This window comes from Mesoplodon densirostris, chromosome 7 (assembly GCF_025265405.1).
Source record: "Mesoplodon densirostris isolate mMesDen1 chromosome 7, mMesDen1 primary haplotype, whole genome shotgun sequence".
In the NCBI taxonomy this organism is placed as follows: Eukaryota; Metazoa; Chordata; class Mammalia; order Artiodactyla; family Ziphiidae; genus Mesoplodon; species Mesoplodon densirostris.
Window position 1 is genome coordinate 66,208,847 of NC_082667.1, and position 14,951 is coordinate 66,223,797.

The following is a 14,951-nucleotide window of genomic DNA, read 5'->3' on the forward strand; positions in this document are numbered from 1 at the left end:
CACCACTTCTACTGTGTAACACAATCTTCTAAGTACTTTATATGTATTCATGAATTTAGTCATTTAAATCCTCATGATAACCATTTCACAGATGAAGAAACAAGATAACTAAGGAAATAAGCAGAGAGGTTAAATTAACAAAGCCACAAAGCTAATATTAGAGTTTTTTTAAAAAAAATACAGTTAGAAAAAGAAAAAAGCATTAAAATTAAAAAGAATCTGATCCTCCCCCCTCCTACAAGAAATTCCATTTTATTTACAAGTCAAAGACTATCATTTTACCTCACCTGAATTAACACTCATATCATATAAATCAGGTGAAATAGTAACAATTTATAGTAAAAATTTTGTCAGGAAACCTGCTTTATCATTTAATCAAAAAAATGAAAAGTTATAACTCTAAACTATAAAATATATAACTTTAAAATATAAAATCATTTACAATAAGAGTTCTCAGTAACCATAAATATGAAATTTTTGCTTTGTATTCAAATTTAATGTGTTATATTTGAGGTTTATTCTTTTAGTCACATTAAATATAGGAAAAGTACAACTGTTCTAAAGAGAAAACCCAACAATTACTGTTTTGAATCTGAGCCTACTTGGCAATGATGAATATGTATTACAGAGATAAATGAAAGGAAGTTGTTGAGGAAGATCCAGGCCACTAAAAAAACATCTCTGAAGGCAAAATTATATACTTTAAATATAGCCAAGTGGATTCATAGCAATCGTATTCAAAGAGAAACAAAGATTTTAGCTTAGAGGAGGTCTCTAGAGTACTCAACATTAGTAATTTCTGGATTTCATAGTCTAGTAAAGTCTCAAAGCACCATGGTGTTGCACATTTATTTCTATTCTAAGTAAGGATAGTTTCCAAAAATAAATGAAAAAATCCCTAAAACTTAACAAGAATTTTAAAAATAACTTATAACCTAGGAAATAGAAGGATATAATACTAGAATAAAAGTCCTTCCCAAGAAGGCAGTAATTTCACACTGACGTATACTACATACAGTAACACTATGGTCCTTATTTTTCTTGTTCTAATCCAGATGTGTGAAAACATCATCAGGAGCCAAAGGCTGTACACTGGTGTTAGGGAGCCACTGTTACATGGCCTTTTAAAAAATTAAATTCAACAAGCACCATATGCCTGGCACTGTGCTGTGTTCTGGGGATACAATAGTGAGTATAAGAAACAGGGTTCTTGCCACCATGGAGCATCTGATTCAGTGGGGAAGAGACAACAATCACACCAATAAATACATAATTTCAAAATAATAAGTGCTAAGCCAAACAAGTATAGGGTACTGAAAGCCTATAAAAGGGGGACTTGACCTAGTCTTGTGACAGGGAAGAAGTCCTTGGGCAAACATCTGATTTGCTATCGGTCAGAGTTAGCCAGAGAAGAGAGGGATAGAGGAATGGCAAGGGGAGGACATTCCAGGCAGAGATTATAGAAAGTGCCTAACATAGGAAGGAGTATGGTGACTTAGAGGTTGAAAAAAAAAAAAAAAAAAAAAGCCAGAGTGACTAAAGCCTAGGCAGAAGGAGAGGGAGATTGGCACCAAGAGATGGGATGTTTACCATTTTTGTTTATGACACAAAGACAAGACTGCATGCCTGTCCAATCTGTGGATGACTGAAACTGGAATGAATGAATAATGTCCACAGAATACCAGAATCAAGACTGAAAATGGATACTGATTTTCTGAAATCGAATACATTTTTATATCGAATATGACTAAAAGTTAAATCCTGAATGTTTTGAAAGGCACATAAAGCACATAGGTAAGTTATGTTTAAAAGCAAATAAAATATAAAAGGTCTGAGGGTTCCAGTCAAAATAAGTAAACAGTAAATAGCGATAAGAAAGATGCTAAAATAATCCTAAACTCTTGCTAGAAGCAGATGTCCAGAGCAAGAGCCTAGTTCCACTGTTCTCTGTAATGGTTCCAACACACCAGAGTTCTCTAATCAGCTCTAAGCAGTGACACTTTTAAAGGGCACTAATCATTTGAATATATTTGGGAAAGCACACAAGATATTACAGATCTAGAAGAGGAAACAAAGCAATTTATTCTAGATAATCATAGTTCAGTAACAACATGGAGCATGGTGACAGGTTTGTTCAAACACCTGAAGAGCTTTCATGTGGAAGGGGAAGTAATATTTACTTTATATAATTACAGAGACCAGAATGGCCAGTATAAATTAGGCTGATTTCAGGTCAATATAAGAATTTCCTATAATCCATAATTATCCAGAAGGGTTAAGGGCTGTCTTGCAAAGCATGTGAGCTTGCATTCACTGAAAAGGTGGAGGTGTTTAAGCAAAAATAAGAAGTTCATCTAATTAGTGTTTTAGAGAAAATTTTTGCTTTAATGAGAAGTGGAGAAGGCAACCTCTAACCTAATATTTCGCTCCCAAAGTGAAACTTAAATTCCCTCTAGCATTCCTGCATTGATTTAATAAAAATGCAATAAAATATTCTAATCAACCAGACTGAAAACTTTAAATTATACCTACAATTCTTAACAAAGAAAAAATTAAACTTTTGAAATATATGGTCTTAAGATTTCATGTAAAATATTAATGATAGTTTAATCAATATGCCCACCAAACAGATATTAAAGAGATTTAGTTGTTTGTTTACTGAGTTACAAAATGGTCCCTTTTAAGAGGTAAAATTGTAATTATATGTAGATGACATGATAATATATATAGAAAACCCTAAAGACTCCACATAAAAACTACTAGTACTGGTAGATAAATTCAGCAAGGTATCAGGATACAAGATTAACATACAGAAATCTGTTGCATTTCTTTACACTAACAATGAAATACCAGAAAGGGAAAGTAAAAAAAAAAAAAATCCCTTTTAAAATTGCACACCCCCCCCCAAAAAAAATACTTAGGAATAAACCCAACCAAGGAGGTGAAAAACTTATATGCTGAGAACTATAAAGCATTGATAAAGGAAACTGATTCAAAGAAATGTAAAAATATTCTATGCTCTTGGATTGGAAGAATTAATATTGTTAAAATGACCATACTACCCAAAGCAATCTACAGATTTAATGCAATCCCTATCAAATTACCCATGACATTTTTCACAGAACTAGAACAAATATTCCTAAAATTTATATGGAACCATAAAAGACCCAGAATTGCCAAAGCAATTCTGAGGAGAAAGAACAAAGATGGAGGCATAACCCTCCCAGACTCAGAAAATACTACAGAGCTACAGTAATCAAAACAGTGTGGTATTGGCACAAAAACAGACATATGGATCAATGGAACAGAACAGAAAGCCTAGAAATAAATCCACACACCTACAATAAATTAACCTTTGAAAAAAGAGGAAACAACATACAATGGAGAAAAGACAGTCTCTTCAGCAAGTGGTGGTGGGAAAGCAGGACAGCCACATGTAAATCAATGAAGTTAGAACACTCCCTCACATCATATACAAAAATAAACTCAAGATGGCTTAAAGACTTAAATATAAGACATGACACCATAAAACTCCTAGAAGAGACCATAGGCAAAACATTCTCTGACAAAAACTGTAGTAATGTTTTCTTAGGTCAGTCTCCCAAGGCAATAGAAATAAAAGTAAAAATAAACAAATGGGACCTAATCAAAATTATAAGCTTTTGCAAGGCAAAGGAAACCATAAACGAAACAAAAAGACAACCTACGGACTAGGAGAAAATATTTGCAAATGATGCAACTGACAAGGGCTTAATTTCCAAAATATACAAACAACTCATACAACTCAATAATAATAATAAAAAACCCAATCAAAACATGGTCAGAAGACCTAAATAGACACTTCTCCAAAGAAGACATACAAATGGCCAATAGGCACATGAAAAAACGCTTAGCATCACTAATTATTAGAGAAACGCAAATCAAAACTACATGAGGGAGAGGAATCAAGATGGCAGATGAGTAAGACGTGGAGCTCACCTCTTCCTACAAATACATCAAAAACACATCTACAGGCCTTCCCTGGTGGCACAGTGGTTGAGAGTCCGCCTGTCGATGCAGGGGACACGAGTTCGTGCCCCGGTCCGGGAAGATCCCACATGCCACGGAGCGGCTGGGCCCGTGAGCTGTGGCCGCTGAGCCTGCACGTCCGTAGCCTGTGCTCTGCAATGGGAGAGGCCACACAGTGAGAGGCCTGCGTACCGCAAAAAAAAAGAAAAAAAACCCCACATCTACAAGTGGAACGATTTGCACAAAACATCTACCGAACACTGGCTGAAGACCTCAGACTTCCTAAAGGGCAAGAAAACCTCCATGTAACCAGGAAGGACAAAAGAAAAAGAGAAAGAGAAAAGAATTGGGATGGGACCTACACCCTAGAGAGGGAGCTGTGAAGGAGGTAAGGTTCCCGCACCCTGGGAAGTCCCCTCACTGGCGGGGAGATCAGCCTGGATGGAAGGGGAGTTTGGAGCCTTGAGCAGAGTGCAGAAACGGGATTGTGGAAGGCAAAATGGAGAGTGACCTGAACAGATGTTGGTACCATCACCTTGTACTCCCCAGGCTGAGACGCTTGTCCACCGGTGTGGGCGGAGGCTGGGTGCTGAAGCTCAGGTTTCGGAGGTCAGACCCAGGGAGAGGACCGGGGTTGGCTGTGTGGAGACAGCCTGAAGAGGCTAGAGTGTGGCAACTGAGGGTGTGCTCAGAAGAAGCCTGGGCCAACCAAGAGGCAAGGTGCCACTGCTGGGGGGTGTGCAAGGAGAGGGGTGGGACCACTATAGGAGCTTCTTTCCCTGCACGCATGGTCTCAGGCAACAGAACACCACCTACACAAGCTCTGGGGGCAGGTGTGAGCTGCCACTGCCACTGTGGGCTCCAGAGACAGGCACAGGCCACCGCCACTGTCATGATGGGCTCCAGAGGTGGGCACAGGTAGCCGCCACCACTAAGAGACCTGCGAGCAGGATCCAGTTGCTGCCCCTGCTGTCCTGGGAGTGCGAGGGCCGCCACTGCAAGACCCATGAATGGGCGCCAAGTGTTGCCCCCACTGTCCCGGGGTGGGGCGTGGGCCACCGCTACTGTTGGGAAACCTGCGAGCAGGCGGCAATTGCTGCCCCCACCATCTGGGGAGTGTGCATAGGCAGCGAGCAGGTGTCAAGCACTGCCCCTGCTGTCCAGGGATTGTGTGGACTATGGTTGCCACTGGGATACACGGGAGGAAGAGCCAATTGCTGTCCCTGCTGTATCAGGTGTGTGCATGGCCTGCTGCACCTACACACCTCATATCAAAAGAATAACAGCCAACACACACTGAGGAAAGAGGCAGCAAGCATCCAAACCAAAAGTAACCTCTCGATTCCCGACAAGATGGCAGAGTAGAAGGACTTGAGCTCACCTCCTCACATGAAAACACCCAAATCACAACTAACTGCTGAACAACCATGGACAAAAAAGACTGGAACCTACAAAAAAAGATATTTTACATCCAAAGACAAAGAAAAGCCACAACTAGATGGTAGGAGGGGCACTTTTGCAATATAATCAAATCCCATACCAGTCGGATGGGTGACCCACAAACTGGAAAATAATTGTATTACAGAGATTCTCCCACAGGAGTGAGAGTTCTGGGACCCATGTCGGGCTCCCCAGCCTGAGGGTCTAGAATTGGAGCCCCCAGAGCATTTGGCTTAGAAGGCCAGTGGGCCTTGAGTGCAGGAGCTCCACAGGACTGAGGGAAACAGAGACTCCACTCTTGAGGGCGCACGCAAGATTTCATGTGTACTGGGACCCAGCACAAAGAAGTGACTTCATAGGAGCCTGGGCTAGACCTACCTGTGGGTTTGGAGGGTCTCCTGTGGAGGCAGGGGTTGTCTGTGGCTCACTGTGGAGGTAAGGTCACTGGTGGCAGAGGCCCCAGGGAATACTGATAATCGTGAGCTCTCCTGGAGGTCCCCATTTTGGCACAAAGACCTGGCCCTACGCAACAGCCTACAGGCTCCAGTGCTGGACGCCTCAGGCTAAACAACCAGCAAGACAGGAACACAGCCCCACCCATCAGCAGACAGGCTGCCTAAAGCTGTACTGAGGTCACAGCCACCCCTAAACACACCCCTTGACACGGCCCTGCCCACCAGAGGGACAAGACCCAGCTCCACCCACCAGTGGGCAGGCACCAGTCTCTCCCACCAGGAAGCCTGAACAAGTCTCAGGACCAACCTCACACACCAGGGGCCAGACACCAGAAGCAACAGGAGCTATGATCCTGCAGCCTGTGGAAAGGAGTCCATCCACACAGAAAGTTTCACAAAATGAGACAACAGAGAAATATGCTCCAGATGAAGGAACAAGATGAAAACCCAAAAGAATAACTAAGTGAAGTGGAGATAGGCAATCTACCTGAAAAATAATTTAGAGTAATGATAGTAAAGATGATCCAAGATCTGAGAAAAAGAATGGAGGCACTGATGGAGAAGATACAAGAAATGTTTAACAAAGAGCTAGAAGATTTAAAGAACAAACAAACAGAGATGAACAATACAATAACTGAAATGAAAAACACACTAGAAGGAATCAACAGCAGAATAAATGAGGCAGAAGAACAAATAAGTAAGCTGGAAGACAGAGTGGTGGAAATCACTGCTGCAGAACAGAATAAAGAAAAAACAATGAAAAGAAATGAGGACAGTCTCAGAGACCTCTGGGACAACATTAAACGCACCAACATTCGCATTATAGAGGTCCCAGAAGGAGAAGAGAGACAGAAAGAGCCTGAGAAAATATTTGAAGAGATTATAGCCGGAAACTTCCCTAACATGAGAAGGAAAACACTCACTCAAGTCCAGGAAGTGCAGAAAGTCCCATATAAGATAAACCCAAGGAGGAACACACCAAGACATATATTAATCAAACTGACAAAAATTAAAGACAAAGAAGAAATATTAAAAGCAACAAGGGAAAAGCAACAAATAACATACAAGGGAATCCCCATAAGGTTATCAGCTGATTTTTCAGCAGAAACTCTGCAGGCCAGAAGGGAGTGGCATTATATATTTAAAACTATGAAAAGGAAAAACCTATAACCAAAAATACTCTACCCAGCAAGCGTCTCATTCAGATTTGATGGAGAAATCAAAAGCTTTACAGACAAGCAAAACCTAAGTGAATTCAGCACCACCAAACCAGCTTTACAACAATCCTAAAGGAGTTTCTCTAGGCAGAAAAGAAAAGGCCACAACTAGAAACAAGAAAATTACAAATGGGAAAGCTCACTGGTAAAGACAAATATAAAGTAAAGGTAGGAAATCATCCACACACAAATATGATATCAAAGCCAGAAACTGTGAGAAGAGAGTACAAATGCAGGATATTGGAAATGCATTAGAAATTAAGAGACCAGAAACTTAAACAATCATATATATATAGATTGCTATATCAAAACCTCACGGGAATTGCAAACCAATAATCTACAGTAGATACATACACAAAAAAGAGAAAGCTATCCAGACACAACACTAAAGATAGTTACCAAATCACAAGACAAGAGAACAAAAGAGAAGGAAGAAAAAAGACCTACAAAAACAAATCCAAAACAATTAACAAAATGGCATTAAGAACATACATATCAATAATTACCTTAAATGTAAATGGATTAAACACATCAACCAAAAGACATAGACTGGCTGCATGGATACTAAAACAAGACCCGTATGTATAGTGGGTCTATAAGACACCCACTTCAGATCTAGGGATGCAAACAGACTGAAAGTGAGGGAATTGGAAAAAGGTATCCTATGCAAATAGAAATCAAAAGAAAGCTGGAGTAGCAATACTCATATCAGACAAAATAGACTTTAAAATAAAGACTGTTACAAGGGACAAAGAAGGACATTACATAATGATCAAGGGATCAATCCAAGAAGAAGATGTAACAATCGTAAATATATATGCACCCAACATAGGAGCACCTCAATATATAAGGCAAATGCTAAGAACCATAAAAGGAGAAACTGACAGCAACACAATAATAGTGGGGGACTTTAACAACCCACTTTCATCAATGGACAGGTGATCCAGACAGAAAATCAATAAGGAAACACAGGCCTTAAATGATGCATTAGATCAGATGGACTTAATTTATATTTATATAATATATATAAATATATATTCACATCCAAAAGCAGCATAAATATATATAAATATATACTTCCATCTGAAAGCAGCAGAATACAGTTTCTTCTCAAGTGCACATGAAACATTCTCCAGGATAGATCACCTCTTGGGCCACACATCAAGCCTCAGCAAATTTAAGAAAACTGAAATCATATCAAGCATCTTTTTTGACCACGTTATGAGACTAGAAGTCAATTACAGGAAAAAACTGTAAAAAACACAAATATGTGGAGGCTAAACAACATGTTCTTAAACGACCAATAGATCACTGAAGAAATCAAAGAGGAAATCAAAAAAATACCTAGAGACAATTCCAACAGAAGACAAAAATCCAAAACCCATGGGACACAGCAAAAGCAGTTCTAAGAGGGAAGTTTATAGCAATATAATCTTACCTCAGGAAACAAGAAAAGTCTCAAATAAACAACATAACCTTACACCTAAAGCAACCAGAGAAAGAAGAACAAACAAAACCCAAAGTTAGTAGAAGGAAAGAAATCATAAAGATCAGAGCAGAAATAAATGAAATAGATGAAGAAAACAGAAAAAAATCAATGAGCCTAAAAGCTGGTTCTTTGAAAGGATAAACAAAATTGATAAACCTTTAGCCAGACTCATCAAGAAAAAAAGGGAGAGGGTTCAAAACAATAAAATTAGAAATGAAATAGAAGTTACAACTGACACTATAGAAATACAAAGGATCATAAGAGACTATTACAACTACATGCCAATAAAATGGACAACCTAGAAGAAATGGACAAATTCTTAGAAAGGTACAACCTTCCAAGACTGAACCAGAAAGAAACAGAAAATATGAACAAACCAATCACAAGTACTGAAAATGAAACAGTAATTTTAAAACTTCCAACAAAGAAAAGTCCAGGACCAGATGGCTTCACAGGCAAATTCTATTAAACATTTAGAGAAGAGTTAACACCTATCCTTCTGAGACTCTTCCTAAAAATTGCAGAGGAAGGAACACTCCCAAGCTCATTCTATGAGGCCACAATCATCCTGATACCAAAATCAGACAAAGATACCACAAAAAAAGAAAATTACAGGCCAATATCATTGATGAACATAGACACAAAAATCCTCAACAAAATACTAGCAATTCGAATACAATACATTAAAAGGATAATACACCATGATCAAGTGGGATTTATCCCAGGGATGCAAGGATTCTTCAATATCCACAAATCAGTCAGTGATACACCACACTAACAAACTGAAGAATAAAACCCATATGATCATCTTAATAGATGCAGAAAAAACTTTTGACAAAATTCAACACCCATTTATGATAAAAACTCTCCAGCAAGTGGGCATAGAGGAAACTTACCTCAATATAATAAAGGTCATATATGACAAACCCACAGCTAACATCTTTCTCAATGGTGAAAGGCTGAAAGCATTCCCTCTAAGATCAGGAACAAGACAAGGATGTCCACTGTCACCACTTTCATTCAACGTAGTTTTGGAAGTCCTAGCCATGGCAATCAGAGAAGAAAAAGAAATAAAAGGAATCCAAATTGGAAAAGAAGAAGTAAAACTGTCACTGTTTGAAGATGACAAGGTACTATACATAGAAAATCCTACAGATGCTACTAGAAAACTACTAGAGCTCATCAATGAATTTGGTAAAGTTTCAGGATACAAAATTAATACACAGAAATCTCTTGCATTCCTATACACTAACAACAAAAGATCAGAAAGAGAAATTAAGGGAACAATTCCATTTACCATTGCAGCAAAAAGAATAAAATACGTAGGAATAAACCTACCTAAGGAGGCAAAGGAAGCAACTGACAAGGGATTAATCTCCAAAATATACAGTCATGTAGCTCTATTTCAAAAAACAAACAACCCAATCAAAAAATGTGCAGACCTAAACAGACATTTCTCCAAAGAAGACATACAGATGGCCAAACAAGCACAAGAAAAGATGCTCAACATCACTAATTATTAGAGAAATGAAATCAAACCTACACCTCACACCAGTCAGAATGGCTATCATCAAAAAATCTACAAACAATAAATGCAGGAGAGGGTGTGGAGAAAAGGGAACCCTCCTACACTCTTGGTGGGAATGTAAATTGGTACAGCTACTATGGAGAACAAAATGAAGGTTCCTTAAAAAACTAAAAATAGAGCTACCATATGATCCAACAATCCCACTCCTGGGCATATATGCAGAGAAAACTATAATTTGAAACATACATGCACCCCAATATCCACTGCAGTGCTATTTACAATAGCCAGGACATGGAAGCAACCTAAATCTCCATCAGTGGATGAATGGATAAAGAATATGTGGTACATATATACAATGGAATATTACTCAGCCATAAAAAAGAACGAAATATAATGCCATTTGCAGCAACATGGATGGATCTAGAGTCTGTCATACTGACTGATTTAAGTCAAGACAGAGAAAGACAAATATCATATGATATCACTTATATGTGAAATCTAAAAAAATGGTACAAATGAACTTATTTACAAAATAGAAATAGAGTCACAGATGTAGGAAACAAACTTACGGTTACCAAGGGGAAAGGGGGAGAGGGATAAATTGGGAGATTGGGATTGACATATACACACTACGTGGGCTTCCCTGGTGGCGCAGTGGTTGAGAATCTGCCTGCTAATGCAGGGGACATGGGTTCGAGCCCTGGTCTGGGAGGATCCCACATGCCGCGGAGCAACTAGGCCCGTGAGCCACAACTACTGAGCCTGCGCGTCTGGAGCCTGTGCTCCGCAACAAGAGAGCCCGCGATAGTGAGAGGCCCGCTCACCGCAATGAAGAGTGGCCCCCACTTGCCACAACTAGAGAAAGCCCTCGCACAGAAACGAAGACCCAACACAGCAAAAATAAATAAATAAATAAATAAACTCCTACCCCCAACATCTTCTTAAAAAAAAAAAAGACATATACACACTACTATATATAAAATAGTTAACTAATATTGGCCTACTGTATAGCACAGGGAACACTACTCAGTACACTGTAATGGCCTATACGGGAAAAGAATCTAAAAAAGAGTGGATATATGTATATGTATAACTGATTCACTTTGCTGTACACCTGAAACTGAAGTCAGACAGAGAAAAACAAACACCATATGCATCACTAATATATGGAATCTAAAAAAATAAACTAGTGGGGCCTCCCTGGTGGCGCAGTGGTTAAGAGTCCGCCTGCCGATGCAGGGGATACGGGTTCGTGCCCCGGTCTGGGAGGATCCCATATGCCGCGGAGCGGCTGGGCCCGTGAGCCATGGCCGCTGGGCCTGCGCATCCGGAGCCTGTGCTCCGCAACGGGAGAGGCCACAACAGTGAGAGGCCCGCATACCGCAAAAAGAAAAAAATAAATAAATAAATAAACTAGTGAATATAACAAAAAAGAAACAGACTCACAGATATAACAGAACAAACTGGTGGTTACCAGTGGGGAGGGGGAAAAGGGGAGGGGCAAGATAGGGATAGGGGATTAAGACATACAAACTATTGTGTATAAAATGGGTAAGCTACGAGGATATATTGTACAACAAAGGGAATATAGCCAATATTTTATAATAACTATAAATGGAGTATAACCTTTAAAAATTATAAATCACTATGTTGTACACCTGAAACTTATATAATATTGACATCAATTATACCTCAATAAACAGTACCCCCCTACCCGAAAAAAAGAAAATGGTCCCTTTTGTTTCTGCATTGTTTTGAACTGGAGTCCTAACTTTGAGTAAAATTTATAATTTGAGGTAGCATATTAACTTGTTATCTTATAATTCCACTTGGTATCAGGTATTTGGGAAACCTGATTATTAACTCCTCAGATTAAAAGGGAACACTATCTAGAGACTACTGAAAGAGCATGGAAAATTGGTTCTCAACCTGGTTCAGTGGAGAGGGCCCTGGATTTACAGTTCATTTTGAATACCATAAAATGATAAATGTCAACGTCCATCATGGGCATAAAAATATGACTCTGTGATCTAGATGCAATAAAACCACAATCAAAGGGTGCATGCACGTTCATGAAACAATCTGCTGAGGCCACCCTCTAGTCACCCGCCACAGGTTTTTCAATGTTCGTCTTTGGTGACTAGACACATTCTTCTATCACAGCACATATCATCAGTTAGGTCACTTGACCATCCCCCTCTGTGAGCTCCTTGAGGGTAGTAGCTGTGTTCTCTCTTCTGGCAGATACATAAGCACACAATAAATGTTTATGAATGGATACAGTAAATATTGCTGACAGTTTCTGGTTTTTTATTAACTTGGTATTCTTTTGGGTTTTGTTAACTTGTTCAGTCATCTACTAGTTGCAGAGAAGCTGAAGTTAAAAAAATACATGGAAGAAAAAATATAAAATTGTAAAAATGTATCATTAATGTTTATGTAAATTGAGAAATTTTCATTATTTGGTATAAGCAAAATACTTCCCTCTAGATCATGAAACAGCAGTATTGAATAGGAACTTAATTTGCAAACCACTGGCATAGAATTCAGCAAAAGATAAATCTCTGGTCAAGACTTCTCAAAGAACTGGCAGCTCTCATACTATTGTGCCCCTATAATTTAGTCCTTTCAAGCAGGACAACAATGTGCTTTCAAAAAAACATTTGAAGGATTTTCTAAATAAAGAATAATTGTTATTTTGAAACTCATAAGAATATCAAGGATTCCAAAAATGCCACATTCCCTAGTGGGTGGTAACATACACTTGATCAGTGCTTTTTCTAACAAAATGAATTGCTGTAGTTCAAATATTCTTTGTAAAGCTATAAAAATCACATCATGGGTAACTGGAAAAAAAAAACCTTGATGAAAATTTAAACCATATCCATTCATAAAAGGATTAAAGCAAAGATGAAAAGCCTGGAAGTACAAGATGACTAGCTCACAAATACTGTAGGATTTAGAAAACCTCTCTGAGACCTCCATGAAATTTTGTATCAACTTCTTTACTTACAGGAGAGATATTTATAGTTGAAATAATCATCAATTATTTTCACTGTTAAATCCGTTTTAGCATCAGTGAAAAAAACTAAGTACTAAAAACTAGGTCCCTATTTTATTACTCATTGTTTACTCAAACTCTAGATCTGTAAACTGATTATCAGCTGTCCTGCAAGACAAGAAAATAACAGCAGTTATTACAGACCATAGTGAAACTATCAGACTAGTCAGAGACACTGTAGAGTCTAGAATGCCTGTTCTGGGGTCAAAGACCCTAATCAGACAAAAATTTTATGCAAAGAAAAACTACAAAAGGATAGTACTTGGAGACTGAAAATATGGGTTTCTGATATCACCAGGGTGTTTACTAAATACATTTAATATGTGGAAAAATGCACTAACTAGACTTGTAAGAATTCTCTCTGGACATTCTCTGCTTTTTGGGGAAGAGAAAGGGAAAGGAAGTGTGTCAAGTCCTTAAATGCGAACTTAGAAGGATCAGGCAACACACACCAAATATAAAACTCACTTTTATCAAATGACAAAGAACACATTTTGGAAACACACAACCATATCCTGGAGGGAAATATTTAGAAACTGCAGCCAGGCAGCATCAGAGGAAAGGAGAAATATTCATACTATTTTTGAGTTCTGAATTCAGAAAGCATCACTTCTCAGAAGGCTTTCCAATATAGAGGCGACTAATTTAGGATCGTTAGTCCGGGGCACCTCATGTTTCAGATGAAATTCAGAACGTTTGGAGCTCATTTTACAGCAGGAAGAATGGGCGCGCAGGGAAGGGGGGGAGGTGGAAAAGAAGCACTTCATGCATAAGATCTAAGAGTTATAAGCCATAGGAAGTGTCACGGCCGCTTTAGAAATACGCCAGAGATGAGAACTGCATCACCTGGCACGGTGAAATAGGACAGGGTCAGAACACGGACGTACACTGCAATTTTAAAGGGGCTGGGGATAAATTTGAACAATAATAGTAAACTCACATTCTGTAACACGATAAAAATAACAAAGAAATCATTTCAAACGCGACACAGAAAGTTTCCTTTCCAAGAATGAATACTACAATTAGTAGCCAGAAAACTTCTGGTCTCTGCCGGGTCTCACGGTGGCTGGTTCGACAAGGCCAGGTCTTTGGCAAGGGGAGCAGCCTAAGCTAATTTAGAACGGGAGGACGGGTTAAGTAGACCGACTTGGCCATTTCTGAGCCATCACCCAGGCAAGGGTTTCTAACTGGGGTGTCCAGGGTGGGGGGCGCGCACAGGTTTCTAGCCTCACTCGCGCGTTAACTCAACACACCCACCACCCTTCCGCCACCACCCCGCCTCAAGCGCACCTGCACTCGCACCTGCACCAACAGCTACGTCCGAGGGCCGACTGACTGCGCCGGCGGCAACATTCAAAAGCGGATCCGCGCTCGAGGAGGAAAAGCTGTCTCCTGATCCCCCAGAACCACTCCCCCCCAAAACGGGACAAGCCACTTCCACGCTCTGTCACTGGAAACCACTGGCTTAGAGACAGTGCGACCACGGAAGGGCCTCCCAAGCCAGCTCCACACCCTAAGCCGAGGCCTAGAGACGGCGGCGGCGGGTCGGGGCTTGTCTCCCCACGGAAGCCCGGCGCGGCAGTCGAGGCCTGGCCGGCGTTTCTCCTCCCTGTCCAAGGGCTGTGGAGCAGCGCAGGGGAAGCGGCGACAGACCAGCGCTACGGAGCTCACCCCAGGTTCAAGGCATCGCGCTTCCGGCAGCAGCGGCGCCGCCTCAGCCAGCCTCTCAGACCCGCAGGCGGCGGCGGCGGCT

The 14,951-nt window shown here is 40.0% G+C and overlaps 1 protein-coding gene across 4 annotated transcripts in view; it reads right to left on the reverse strand.

Moving 5' to 3' along the window:
* The window catches only part of RNF141 (ring finger protein 141), a 56,075-nt gene extending 41,124 nt beyond the window's left edge, over nt 1-14,951 (reverse strand). For 2 of the 4 annotated variants that reach the window (XR_009532961.1, XR_009532960.1), the window contains exon 1: nt 14,489-14,950. The gene's annotated coding sequence lies outside the window, so the exon portion shown is untranslated. Of the gene's footprint in view, nt 1-14,488 lie in introns of all 4 variants that reach the window. The other 2 variants (XM_060103468.1, XM_060103469.1) reach the window with 2 other exon arrangements.